Below are 14,331 nucleotides of genomic sequence, written 5' to 3' on the forward strand. Positions count from 1 at the left end.
GGGAAGTGCGCCAAACCCGGAGGTACTGCAATACCTGGTTGATGGGTGGATTGGAAAACAAAATGTGTACGGCGGCTTTGTGTTCACGAATGTGGTCTTTTTAAACCATACTGCTTACGTTTTGTGAGCATATAAGCAGTGGACATTGAAATGGGTCCTTTCTGGGCCCTGTAGTTTTAGTTTTCAGGCAGAAGCACTCACTGATTTCTGAACAGTGAGTGTAAAAGCGTTAAGTTCACCATGTTGTTCCTGCTTACATTTCGCATGCTTTATTTAATCTTTCATTCCCTAGGAGTGCTTTTTCCAGAATGTTGTTACTTTTTCCTTTAGGGAGTATATTGCTCTTGCCTAGTGCATAATTTGAATTGAGTCGCATCCAGTTGTTTATAGCAGGTCAAACTGGATTGCAGTTGAAGGCAGTGTGAATTTCTCTCAGTGGGGCAGTATGGTGTCCAGAGAGGGACCGGATGTAGTGCTGGGGGCAGAGCTGCCACATTTAGAACTGGGGAACCAGGTTCAGCCTTCATGAGCAGTCCCCCAGACCACTCTCCTGAGGGAGCACATTTCCATGCTAGACCTTAGAAGGTCCTGCAAATCCGGAAAGCCCTGGTGTCTTAACACCAGCAGGTGGACCCTAGCAGTGGCAAGTGTGGGTTCACCTTGAAGGTTTACCCACCACAATCCATACTGAAGTTCACCTCCAGTCTTGCAGGCAGGCCTACGAAGTAGCGGACCCTAGAGCAACAGTGACTCTGTCACTGAGGTCACAGGATCCCCGGAGAAGAGCTGGCTCTAGGGCAGTGCGACCAGTGTGACCGCAACGGGTGCTGACTTTGAGAGGATGGGGGGTTGTATATTTTGGTTTTAAAAGCACTTGCTGCCTCCTTCCTGGCCTACAGCAATTTTCGGCAATAATAAAAATGTCATGATAACTCCGGTGAATAAAAGTCTTCCTAGAGCAAGTTCGGATTTTGTCTAGTGTAAGTTTTGACTCATCGAAAGATAGCGCAGCGGTTTTAAAAAATATATTTTTTATTAATTTATTTCAATTTCAGATTCAAAAAGAACACATACAATTGGTTATGCTGTAGCAATTGATGACACATTAACAGTTCGTACACTCGGGGTGGCAGGAGATATCGATAATGAATTAGATGACAATCGTAGACACACAAACACTTGATAGTAATCAATCAGGTATACAATGTGGCAGTGGAGGATTACAGTACATTAATGACATGAGCAATCAGACATCAGTGACAGTCAACAGGTATGCAGTTAGCGGGCCCCAAATATCACGAGGTTTGGAAGTGCTAGGCAATTCCTCAGCATAGGTAGCGCAGAGGGTTAATGTGCCTGCTGCTAAGAACATGTACCATGCCCATCACAAAGTGCACATATTGTAAATAGGTCAGTGGGTTACTGCTTTTGTCAGTAAGATTCTTTTGCTACTTGAAGTTTATAAGTTAAAATCCTAACAAAGAACAGTGAGCCATTAACTTTCATCTTAGAGCTGCATACAGACTGCAAGGTATAAACTAGAGCTTTATGGTTTTTTCCCCTAAGCCTTTGATTATCCTAATGTTACAAAAAGTGTTCATTTGGATAGAAATCAATAACGATTATTAAAGTGACCCCCAATCATGGTATTAAGTTTTAAATTCTGAGTTTGTGTTTCTCCGGATCAATCACTATTAAACTATACTGCCTACTAATATGGTTGTCATGTGACTCCTACACCTTGTAGTCCTTTGTCTTATGTAACATTTCCCATACAGTGATTTACACACGTAAAATTGATTGTCTCTGTGTATATTGCTGACAACAGAAAATCCATGGCTCAGAAACAAATGGCTTGTGCCTCCACTTTTAAGCATATTTGGGACATTCTGAGATTAGAAACATATCCCACTTTGTGAATTTATTTTAATGTCAATAACTCATATTAATCGTTAAATAATCATGTGTATCCATTAGTTGAATTACATAGCATAATAAGCTGTAACTGGTCAGTGAAATGCCAAACAAATAATAAAGATTGGGATGTTTTGCAATCCTGGCCACACCTCTAACTCCGCCCACTGATCCAATCATCAGGTTATTTCCGCCTTCTGATTCTCCGCCCACAGTTCCCCTACTTTTTTTTCCCCACTTCGACCACTGATCTGGATGCAATGACAGAAGAAGTAAAATATCAGTCGGGTGGCAAACTATTCTAAGCACAGATTGTTCGCTTAATTGCTTTTAAGCCATGCCCTTAATTGCATCGGTCACGCCCCTTTGATAAACCCCCCCTAGTTTTTTCATTCAACTTAAAGCCTGGGTCTACACGCGCGCGGTCGGGTTCTTGGAGCACATAGCCTTGACCTTACTCTGCCGCACATAGAGGAAAAAAATTAGAGGGAACATTGCTCAGTACCTATATTTTCCACAGTCTGGTATACTTTCAAAGTATATATTCGGGGCATTGTAATTTCCAAGCACTCAGGGGTACTACGCTCTATTAGAGGCCGCTTGGATAGCTTAGAAAAATGCCTGGCTGACCTAGAACTGGGACTACTGCAAGGGGAGGAAACTAGTAACACAGAAGAGCTAAAAAAATCATTGGAGGAATATCATGAGGTGGCTGACAGCGAAGTCAAACATATGGGTAAATATGCAGTGGCTAGAGTGTATGGGGAGGGGGAGCGCCCAGGAGCAATATTGGCAGCGCTGCTGCGGCATAGGAGAGAGGCCTCTGCAGTCACCGCAATTCGTACAGAGGCGGGGGGGACACTGAATGACCCCGAAAGTTCCGCTGATCAATTTGGGCAGTATTATGCTGCAGATGAGAGCAATATTCTAGACTACCTCGAATACATTAAGCTGGCCTGGCAGGCCAATGAGCAAAGTGAATATCTGATGAGACCACTGGAGGCCTGGGAGATACACAAGGCCTTAAGGTATGCACTCGGGAAGTGCCCCTGGGCAGGATGGTCTCACAGTTGCCTTTTTTTAAAGAATTGAGAGATCTCATAGTCCCTCACTTGGTGACACTGTTCGAAGAAATTAGCGATGAGAGAAGCTTTGATAGTCACTATATTGAAACCTGGTAAGCCTCCTGATGAGTGTTCCTCTTTCCGGCCATTGTCGCTGTTGAATGTTGATACCAAACTATACGCCAAGGTACTCGCCAACAGCCTTGTTCCACTAGTTCCGAAGCTGGTCAGCACGGAACAGGCGGGTTTGGTCTCAGGGTGCAACCTAACATATAATCTGAGCACCTTCTTCGGGGCCGTACAACACATTAATCCTGAAATCAAGGCTGCCGCAATTTTCTTGGACGCAGAAAAAGCTTTCGACTCTGTTGAATGGGTATTTATGAGAACGGTGTTGAGAAGAATGGGCGTAGGCGAAATATTTATTAAATTTGTGGCTTTCCTGTATACCTCTCCTACTGCCAGAATAAGGGTTGGGGACATGGTCACTGCTCCCATCAAAATATCCAGGGGCACTAGGCAAGGTTGCCCGCTATCCCCATTCCTGTATGCAATTGTTGCGTAACCCCTTGCCTGCGCGCTTGGGGAATACCATGGGCAACGAGGAATCCGATTCCCTAACTATAATTTAATAATATCATCATACGCAGATGACACTCTCCTATATATTAGAAATCCTGAGACTAATTTATCTCCTGTGCTTAGAGAGGTTGTCCGCTTCAGGGAACTCGCTGGACTAAAAATTAATTGGAACAAGTCCATAATATTTCCATTGACTGAGTTCACTTCTCCCTTTAAATTGGACTTCCCTTTGACTTGGTCAAGTGACCCGGTGCACTATCTGGGCATCCAGATCCATACAGACCCGGAGATAGTCTTCAGGGAGGCAGGGCAGTCACCAAACTTGAGGAGGATGTGGAACGTTGGGCTTGCCTTCCTGTCTTTACATGGTCGCATTTCAGTGATGAAAATGGTGGTACTCCCTAGGTTCTTGTTTCTGTTCTTAAACATACCTATGGTCCCTACGGCACATTTCTTAAAATCCATAAGAATAATGCTGACGAAATTGGCATGGGCGGGAAAACAGCTGCGGGTCCAGTGGAGGGTTCTAACCCTTCCCTACGCTCTGGGCGGCCTAGGGGCCCCAGATTTGGAACCTAATTGAAGAGTAGCACAAAGTTTGCATGCCTACCATATACATCAGCAGTTGGATCCCCCACACTTGCACATAGAGAGGATGGTTGCTGACGCCTCTGCACTCCCCTCCCGTTTATTCCATGCTCCCGATCGGCGTATGGGTATCTTGGACTCTGTTAACGCCACGGTACAGGCATGGTAAGACCTGGTGAAGAGGCAGGCGAGCACTATACTATATTTGTTATGATTCTGCTGAAGTCAACGTCACTGTGCTTTCTGGTGCTCGGCTGGTGCACTAAAACTAATGATACATAATGTGTATGACGACATAGCACCTTAATTGCACCTCATATGTTATTCTTTTATTTTTTCAATTGTTTTTGCCAATGCTTGTTATTGCAATGCCACTTGTTTGTGCCAATGCATGTTGCAGACTCTTAACTCACATGCTGCTGCCAAAGTCTATTGTCCCTTCTCATCTCCAGTAGTTTACCCTGAGAGCTGACATGTGGAAGCCTCTTGAGGGCTTTAAATAGAGAATGCGCCCTGTTCTCATTGTGGGTTATTGAGAACACGGAGTGCGAGCAGCAGCTCATCTCCGGTAGCCGTGCGCAAAGTTTGGATGACACCTGGCAATTTAGATCCTTCACTTTGATGAAAGCAGGTAGGATCGTTCTATTTTTACTCAGAATGTTCGCGACAACAATGTGAAAACAACGACGTTCTGATCTTCTGTTATTTCAATCCTTACACAAGTAAGTTTAAATCGGAGCAATATTTGGGGGCATTTGCATATTGACTTCGGCATACTACTTCGAAGCAATTTCTTGGGCATTTGCATTCAGACTTTGGTACAATACTTTGAAGCGATCTCTTGGGCATTTGCATATTGACTTTGGCACAATACTTCGAAGCGGTTTCTTGGGTATTTGCATATTTGACTTTGGCGCAATTCGTTAAAGCGATTTCTTGGCCATTTATTTTTTTTAATTTGGCATCATCTGTTGAAGCGATCTCTTGGGCATTTGCATATTGATCTCTTGGGGCATTTGCATATGATTTCTTGGGGCATTTGCATATAAATCTTGCTGTGTATGATAAAACGCTTGTTGGTATTAGCGCTGTGATTTTTAACAGTGTTTAGTGCATACCATAACCTAAGAAAGAGACATTGTGACACATGACAAAAAGCTCTTGTTTATATTAATGTACGACTCACCTTGGAGTATAGTTTCTATTAAAGTTAAGAAACTCTAGATTAGGGCGACACTTGGGCAGATGATCGCCAAGCGGAATATAGCACGACTCTGGGGGGATGCGGCGCCACCGACGGTAAATGGATGGAAAAATGATATGGACTGGTGCATGGCAAGGGAGAAAACAGTGTACGTGGCCCGTGGATGCCCCAGGAAATGGATAGCAATCTGGACTAGGTGGAATGTGTATCGGGGAGGAGTGTGTGAACCCCCTAAAATTCCTTCCCTTGACGAACAATTGATGATCTGAAACCAACTATATGTGACGCTGATGTAAACATAGTAACACGATACCTAATATCACGACTGATTAGACACGGTACCTTGTAATGTGAATCTACTGATTTGTATGGCATGACCCTTCGCTCTTAATTGTTGAGGTTCAATAAAAAGATTTATAAAAAAAAACAAAAAAAAACCTCTAGATTAATCATAGAGCATATATTCTCATATATTTTTGAGAATTATAGGAACAGCAATTCCATTCACTATTTGAAGAAGCTAAATAAGAGTGAAGAATTATAAGCCTTATGCAACAACTGTTCCATATGTAACCTGCTTTTCTTTACAGGTATGTTTATGTTTGTTTTGTAACCCATGCTAAATATAGCCTAGTTCTCACGAGGTATAACAGGAAAGCTAATTGAAGACAAACGTCTCGTTCCAGGTCTCCCTCCCTGCAGTACCCTCCCCAAATCCCTTCCCCCCCTCTAGCCACCTTGATAATCTGTGCAATTAAGCTTGAGTCAAGATTGCTGGAAGGTGGGCTTCTAGAGGGTACTGCTCCTGAGGAACCAAACGGTATTTTACCAGTACTGACAATATCCCCTGATAACCCCGATAGAGTGGTGCGACTGGTTGCCCATTAGCGGAGACAGGGAAGTGGTTAAGTCTATTAATATAACTAAAATTAGAGACCTCTTCCTAGACGGAAGGGTACGTAAATGGGCTGAGACTGGGGCCGAAAATCAGGAGGTCACACCTCTGGTGCGATACCACTTCCATAGAGTGTGACACGCCCTGCGGGAGCTCCTTGGAGAGGACATGGCGGAGCCGCCAGAGATCATTCCCTTCTCATCAATGTTGCGATCCGAATCTGCCTGTAGGCTGGTATCTAGCATCTATGGTGCAGTACAGGGCTACAGCAAGAACTTCTACACTAAATCGGGATTAAAATGCAATCTGACTTGGATATGGCTCTTGACGATGACACCTGGAGCTACTGCTGCGAGGCAACGCGGCGAGTCTCCTTGAACGGATGCCATTGGCTAATCCACTTCAAATTTTTACAAAGACTCTATTATACACTTGCCGCCTGCATTGATATGGCTTGCAGGAAACAGCAGAGTGTGATAGATGCAGGGTCAGTCCAGCAGATTTTTTTATACGTAGCCTAGCTCTGCCCGGATGTTGCTAATTACTGGAGCCTGATATTCCAGGAACTGAGCTATATCGCAGAAACACCAATATTACCGGATACTCTACTAGCCCTACTAGGTTACTCGAAATGGATAAAGAAAGATATTCGACGACTAATAGAAATGTGGTTACTGATCGCAAAGCACAGAATTGCTATGCGCTGGGCGCGAGGTCCTCCTCCTACCCTAGTGGAATGGTCAAGGGATATGCTCTATTGCAACACACAAAAGGAGCTATACAGCGAATTACTTTCTCCCAAGATCCGTCCCAAAAAACGTTTGGGGACTTTATAAAAAATAATTAGCAGGAAAGATATCAGAGGACCCCGAATAGATTACTGTCATAAGTGCGAGAATCATGGGTCGGGGGGAAACTGGCTGTGGATGCAGGGATTAGGTTGGTTACTGGGCCACTGAATAGTGCAATGTGCATGAGTCTCTCAGAACTGTAGCTTGTTCCTTATTGTATCTCTTTTTTGCCTTTGTTCTTTGAGCATACTTACACCTTGCGGATTCCTGGTGAAGGCTGAAGCTGGGTTTCCAGCAGCTGATCGAATTGGGGTTGAGGGTATGGACTTATGAGACAGGTACTTTTTCTTGAGCTTGCTTTCCGTCAATAGTCATGCATGGACGCCAATGTATATACAACTTGCAAACATGGCTAATGTATGATTTTACAGTCGCAGGAGTGGTTCTCTTATGTTTTTTGTTTTGTTTCTTTTAATTTTTAAGTTTTGCTTATCCTATGTTACAGCACTAATGACATTGGAGATGTTTGTATAACATGTTATAAAACTTCAATAAATAAATGTTTTTTAAAAAAGATGTGAAAGTCACCACTGGTAACCTTATTACCACAGCTTAGTCCTCATCATCCACTTTAAATACTATAGTGTAATGCTGGCCACTACTGCGGTGTTCACCACATGAATGATGGCTAAAGTATTTTGTGACAACATAGAAAGGCAGGAAATGGCTTAGTTGACCACTTCAACAGGGTGCTCAACGGTAGTATTCAATTATCTATGGGCATTAAATTAAACTGGTGAGATTTGCAAATTAATCTGAACCTACATGATCACTCCTAGCTTGATTACTGGCAACAGTCCATTTACAGTGATGAAGGGAAGGCACTATCTTTAATGGGGCCAAGAATCCACCATCCTAGATAGGATGAGTACTATACATGTTTCCGATACCCTGTGCTCATCCTTGGGTAGCTTGGCACACAGCAGTCAGGCTTATCCTCAGGGACCAAGTGTAAAGTTTTGGCACAATACCAACCTCGTAACACACTGCGGATGCTACAAAATGACTGCCATCCGTATGTATAAAAACACTGGTCTTTGTATTACACACACATTTAAATCATAAACTATACATACATTGAGTATTAACTTCACAGTTATATTCAATTGTCATCTTTTCCATTAGCAGCAGACCAGCGTGAACCTTACATGGTCTATTCCAAGGTATTCTTCAACCACAACATTCCCCAATAATGCATACCCTAACAGTTGCAACGGTCAAGAAATCACAAGTCTTTGACTACGTCTCGTGACCCAGCCCCACAGTCATCCAACTGCAGGTTGTTTAAACTGTCAGAACTACCTAAAGTGGAAAGAAACAGTTACTTAGTTTCGTACATCCAGATTAGACCTTCAGGCGCTCAGTGGCACCTGCCCGATGGCGAGATTGCTATCCCATCCCCCGCAGACAAAAGGTTGTGACCCAGGAAGCTGCCGCACTTCCAAGTCTGGAGAAATGTTTCCCCTCAAGCGGAGGTGCAAGCAGTCTTAGGTTCCGGCAGCAAGCCGTAGGTGCCCACAAGGCACAATGAAACCCCTCAGGCCCCGTCACGATGTACTCCACAATAAAGTACCTTGTGACATAAGTCCAATGAGAGGGAGCCAACAACCTCGGACAGAGGCCACGATGTCAGGCACTGTCGTCCTCCCGCTCTGAAGGTCAAAAACAGTTTCATATCTCAGCTCAGGTCCCCCAACTTCCCTCGGACACCACAATCTCCGGAGCACAAGCTAGCACAGGTCCTCTGGTTGCAAGCACGGGTCCCTCAGACTCTGCAAGCTTCCCCCTGCACTCCTCGAACTCCTCTGCACAGTGTGATGACGGTGTACAATCACTTCCACACGTTTCCGCCACACCCTGGTCCCCATGCCTTTCACAGCTACAATGCCAGCATCCTCCATGCACTCACTCAATGCAAGACCTTTAACTGCCTGCCACCCCGCGACGCTAAATGACACTAAAGGACTGTTCACCTGCCGGAAGTGCACCTTCTCCTGCCTTCACACGCCAGACCCCCAAGAACTGAACACGACCACCTCAGCTGCATCCTACTCAACACACGCTCCCTCAACAAACATGCTGTGGAAATCTGGGAACTGCTCAACTCCATCTCCCCCCGACGTCACCTTCTTTACGGAAACCTGGATGAACCCCACCTCTGCACCGGATATCTGTACTGCCATCCCCGACGGATACAAAATCATCCACAGAGACTGCGCCAACCAAACAGGAGGAGGCATTGCCATGCTACACAAAACACCCTCCACCTCACAGCAACTGCAGACCCCCCCCCCGCCAGTGCCTTGAGACCCTGACAGGTGATTAGCCGTGCTCTATTAGAACCCTGACTGATTGATTGGTTGATTGACTGCTTAGCTGCAGGCCAGTAATGTCCAGGCGAGATCCACCAAGTGATAGTTCCCGTCCCGGAGCACCACACGCCCCAGGTCACCACAAGTCTGCGGATAATCCAGTTGCAGTAGCTCCTGCCCTAATATCTCCACTTGTTGATGTCCCAGCATCGAACCAGCATAGTATGGTTCCAAAATCTAAAAAGTGCCCAACTCCTGAGGCCAGAGCCCCAGTAGTTATACCCCACTGTGGCCTTTGAATATACGATTAGTTCAGAAGTCCACCTTAGAAATGCACAGGCCCTCTCTACATTTTGTCCTGTCTGCCATCCGACCCCGGCAGGTTTGTTCACTATCATTAGTGGGGCCAAGACCCTGCCCTTGGAATGCAGGTGCCAATTCCACACCCATGTATCTGTCCCAGAAAGGCCCCTCAGAGTCAAAGGTCTGCGGATTATGGACTTCTATAAGGAATGCACAGTTGTAGTTGTCCCCACTCCAGCACCCAGATGTGAATTGGTGACAGGCCAACAGGCACACAGAGCCAGCAGCATTGAGATGCCCACTTTCCCAAAGTGACATTTCCATATACATAATGTAAAACCCACCCGCACTACCAGAGAGGATTTGCCAATATGGACTCATCGATATCAAACGCTATACTGCTACTATTCTGCCCGTTGGAAGTACTGAATAATAGCTTTTCCCTACATTCTTCCATGCTAATCCAATGCTAGAAGCAGGCCCCATCGCACCGAACACACCATCTAGAGTCATTCACAACCCTTGCATGTCACGCACACACGCACATGCTTTATCTCTTCCCGACACTGCACCCTGTCCCCAAGCAAACCTCTAATATAGCAAGAGATATGTAGAGCCTTGGCACGTAGCTTTCTAAGGCCACCAGAGTAACAGCAACCTGTGTGCACAAGCCCCACCAAGGCACACCTATGGTACTATCAATGAGCTACCTCCTTGGAAGGCACAACCAGTGCTGCAGGCCCATGGAGGTGCATTCAAATTACATGCCCTGGGTATATGTCATACACCTTTACAAGGGAATTACAGCTAACTTGAATCAGCCAATCATGTATACACCAATCACCAGTATGTACATCAAGCACAGCGCTTTGGCACTGAATGGCAGTGTCAAACGCACGCAAAGTCCTAACGCTAGCACCTTGATCAAGGGAAAACCTAGAAGGAAAAAAGGAAAAAGTCGAGGAAAAGCGTCCTAGAAAGGGACATTTCTAACAGGGTTAATCTTAAAAATATAGATAATACCTTGTAGTTTAAATGTTTTACAATGACACTTCCAAAGAAAATACTGATCAATCCATAAAATGTTTCTTCCTGGTTTCCTAACCACATATGGGGACATGCCAAACATGTACCAGCATTATGTGAGATTAATGTATCTTTCCCTTTTAAAGTCACTGTTAGAAATGGGAGTCTCTAGTTGGCAGAGGTAGTTACCTTTGTCCAGGTAGGGACCCTGCCTCCTAGTCAAGGTAAAGGGGATACACTTCTAAAATAACCCCTGCCCCTTGGTAGCTTGCCACTGGCACCACACCAGTTTAGAAAAATAAGTAATCTTTATCTAAACCAAAACAAGACCAAAACAACAAAAATTCCAAATAAAGTAATAAAAATATGACTTTCAAATGGTAGAAATAGTTCTGTTCAAAAGCAAATTGCAGATGCAACACTTTTCACACAAAGTACCTTCTTGGATGCGTCGCGCACATAAACAAAAAGGGTCGCAGGGAAGGTGATGAGTTGGTTCCTTGCACTCAGGAGAGGTGATGCGCCGATTCCTTACTACTGCGCAGGGAAGGTGTTGTATTGGTTTCTTACCGGAGAAGAGGGGATGCATCGTTTTCTTACTGTGTGGGGAGGTGATGCGTCTGTTTCTTACTGCGTCCCCCAACGATGCGACAGACCTGGAGCCTCGATGCAATGCAACGATCCGGGCCGATGCATGGGTTCTTTCAGCCACACAGCAGGGCATGCGTCGGAATCGCTGAGATGATCTCAGACTTCAGAGACCGGTGCACTCGAAGCGGCGTGCCTAGATTTCTTGAGCCGCGGGCAGGCACTGCGTCGGTTTCTTTGGTAATGCTTCGGAAACAGGTACAGATACAGCACGCTTCTCGTCGTTGAGTTGCTTTTCCAGATCCCAACAGCCAGAACAACCTCCAGAACAGCTACAGGCCTCTCTTGGCAGGTCAGAACTCCCAGCAAAGGAAATTCAGGGGAGCTGAGGGTGAAGTCTTTGTGTCTCTGAGACTTCAGAACAGGAGGCAAGCTCTTCTTCAAGCCCTAGGAGATCTTCCTCAAGCAGGGGACCCAGCAAACAGCAAAGTCCTTTTCCTTTCCTTGGCAGAAAGTAGCCACTGCAGGCCAACCCCAGACAGCAAACAGCACAGGGACAGTATTCCTCCTCAGTTTCTCCAGCTCTTCTCCTTTGCAAAGGTTCTTCTTGATTTCCCAGAAGTGATCTCTGAAGTCTTTTCTATCCCTGAGTCTTCCAACAGGAGGCAAACTCTACTTCAAGCCCTTGGAGAAACCTCTAACAGCAGGATGATGAAAGCACAGCCCAGTCCTTTACCTGCCCAAGACAAAAGCAACCACTGCAGGCCAACAACAACAGCACACAGCACAGGGGCAGTACTCCTCCAGCTTTCCCGGTTCTTCTTCCTGGCAGGTTACTTAGTTCAGCAGCAATCTAAAGTTCAGGGGTCTGGTCCCCACTTTTTATAGCACAAATTCCTTTGTTCTCTTGTGGCAGAGAAGCTCTTTGCCCAGCCGAAACCAGTTCTGTCCTCTCTGGTGGAGCTGCCTGGCAGGAGGTGGAGACAGCATTGTGTAAGGTAGACAGGGCCTATTCAGGTGCAAGGGAAATCTCCTCCCAATTCTCTAAATGCAGACCGGCAGCCGCTGCAGGTAAGTGCGGTGGGGTGGGCTGGGGGGATTTCAAGAGACAACCACAAGGGGAAATTAATTATTTATATTTCTCTCGAAATCCCACCTCCCTCCATCCCCCCAGCCGTCCCCACCGATCTTACCTGCAGCTGTCGCAGCTGCAGACCGGGCCTGTTCAGGTGCTAGTGAAACTCATCCCCTTACTCTGAATACAGCCCAGGTCCATTCAGCCCAGCCCTGACTCATTCAGAAAAAGCAGGACACACATCAACTCTCCACCCCCCCCCCCACCCCTGGTGGCTGTCTGAGAGAATGCACCCCCCCCCACCCCCCAGCCCGTGTCACTCCAAAGCCATACAGTCAATACACAAACCAACAGAGGCACACAGGATGGGTAAGCAAGAAAATACCTACTTTTTAAAAGTGGTATTTTCAAACACACAATATAAAAATCATCTTTACTAAAAGATGCATTTTTATAATCTGTGTCAGGCATACTAAACTCCATATTTCTATCTTCTCCCAATGTGAAGTTATATTTATAAGATTTTATAAATAAACTACCATTCTATCCTATGGGACAGATAGCCTTTCCATAGTGAAAAACGAAATTGGCAGTAGTTTACTATCAGGACATGCCACACACATCAGGGCACGTCCTACCTTTCACATACACTGCACCCTGACTACAGGGGTACCCTGGGCCTACCTTAGCGGTGACTCACATGTAAGAAAGGGAAGGTTAGGACCTGGCAAGTGGATGCACTTGCCAGGTCGACATGGCAGTGCAAATCCAGTCACAACACAAAATACAGCAAATATGTAACAATAAAAAGTAACAAAAGGGGGTAATGAATTGGTGAGAAATGCCCAGATAAATGGCTTGAATAGCCAAGAAGTAATAATTTCCTAATTGGTTTGTTACACTACTTTGTTGACGACGTTAGGACCTATAATAGTTACAAGAGCCTCATCAGCACTGTTATGATGTGGGGACATCTGTACCATCATTTTCAATACACTGATTTCTGGTTCTTGATGGACCATCCCCTGCCCCTTCCAGACTGATTTACATTCTTATTACAAAGGCCCCCATATCACAACAGTGCTGTTAAGACCTTGTATCTAGTATGGGTCAAAAGGTTGGTTAACAAAGTGGAGTAACAAAAACAATTAAGGAATTATTACTTCCTGGACTATTAAAGACACTCAAGTAGTCATTTGTTACCAACTCTTTAGTCCCTTTTCCTATTTGTTATTGTGACATGTTTGCTGTATATTGTGTTCTGACGGGCTTTGCACTGGGGTCACATTGAACTACTTAGGTTTTAGGATTTTCTGTAAATAAACTTCCATTTATTTTATGTATAAACTGATGTAATAAAACTAGCTCAATTTATGTGGTAGTAGCCTTTTATGAGTTAATTATCTCCAAAGTATTGATTGCATGAGGTTATCTAACCTCTAAATATTTATGTATTTTCTGAATCACATCAATGAGAACAACTGTTGAATATAAAATACATTTTACCCAGGTTTCCATGGGTCTAAGAGTTTCTCTTGTAGTCTATTAAACATTCTATTGTAAAGAATCACACTCAGAAGAAATTACTATGTTTTGCTATTCATTTGTCAGAGGTGGGATGTGGCTGAGTTGGGTCTGGAACGGCACTGTCTCCCTGAGTATTCCTGCAATTTTTGATGTTTTCCCTATCTCGAGGCAGATATCAGAGACCTACACCATCACAGAAATACTTAAACATTTTGCACGGATGCCAGATTTCTCCAAAGACCAATAAAGTGGGGGGGAGGGAGGTGGGGGAGGGGGAAAGGTAGGGGGCCTGAGTAAAAGCAAAGAGATCTTGAACATACAAGTTGTAAAATGGTGGTGTACATCTGGATTAACAGCAGTGAATGCAACAGCAGGCTTTAAATGAAGTCTAAGATTCAGGGC

General features: G+C 44.9%; 1 protein-coding gene across 3 annotated transcripts in view; it reads right to left on the reverse strand.

Moving 5' to 3' along the window:
- The window catches only part of TTC33 (tetratricopeptide repeat domain 33), a 925,632-nt gene that overhangs the window by 840,352 nt on the left and 70,949 nt on the right, over positions 1-14,331 (reverse strand). The window lies entirely within an intron of this gene.

This window comes from Triturus cristatus, chromosome 2_1, assembly GCF_964204655.1.
Source record: "Triturus cristatus chromosome 2_1, aTriCri1.1, whole genome shotgun sequence".
In the NCBI taxonomy this organism is placed as follows: domain Eukaryota; kingdom Metazoa; phylum Chordata; class Amphibia; order Caudata; family Salamandridae; genus Triturus; species Triturus cristatus.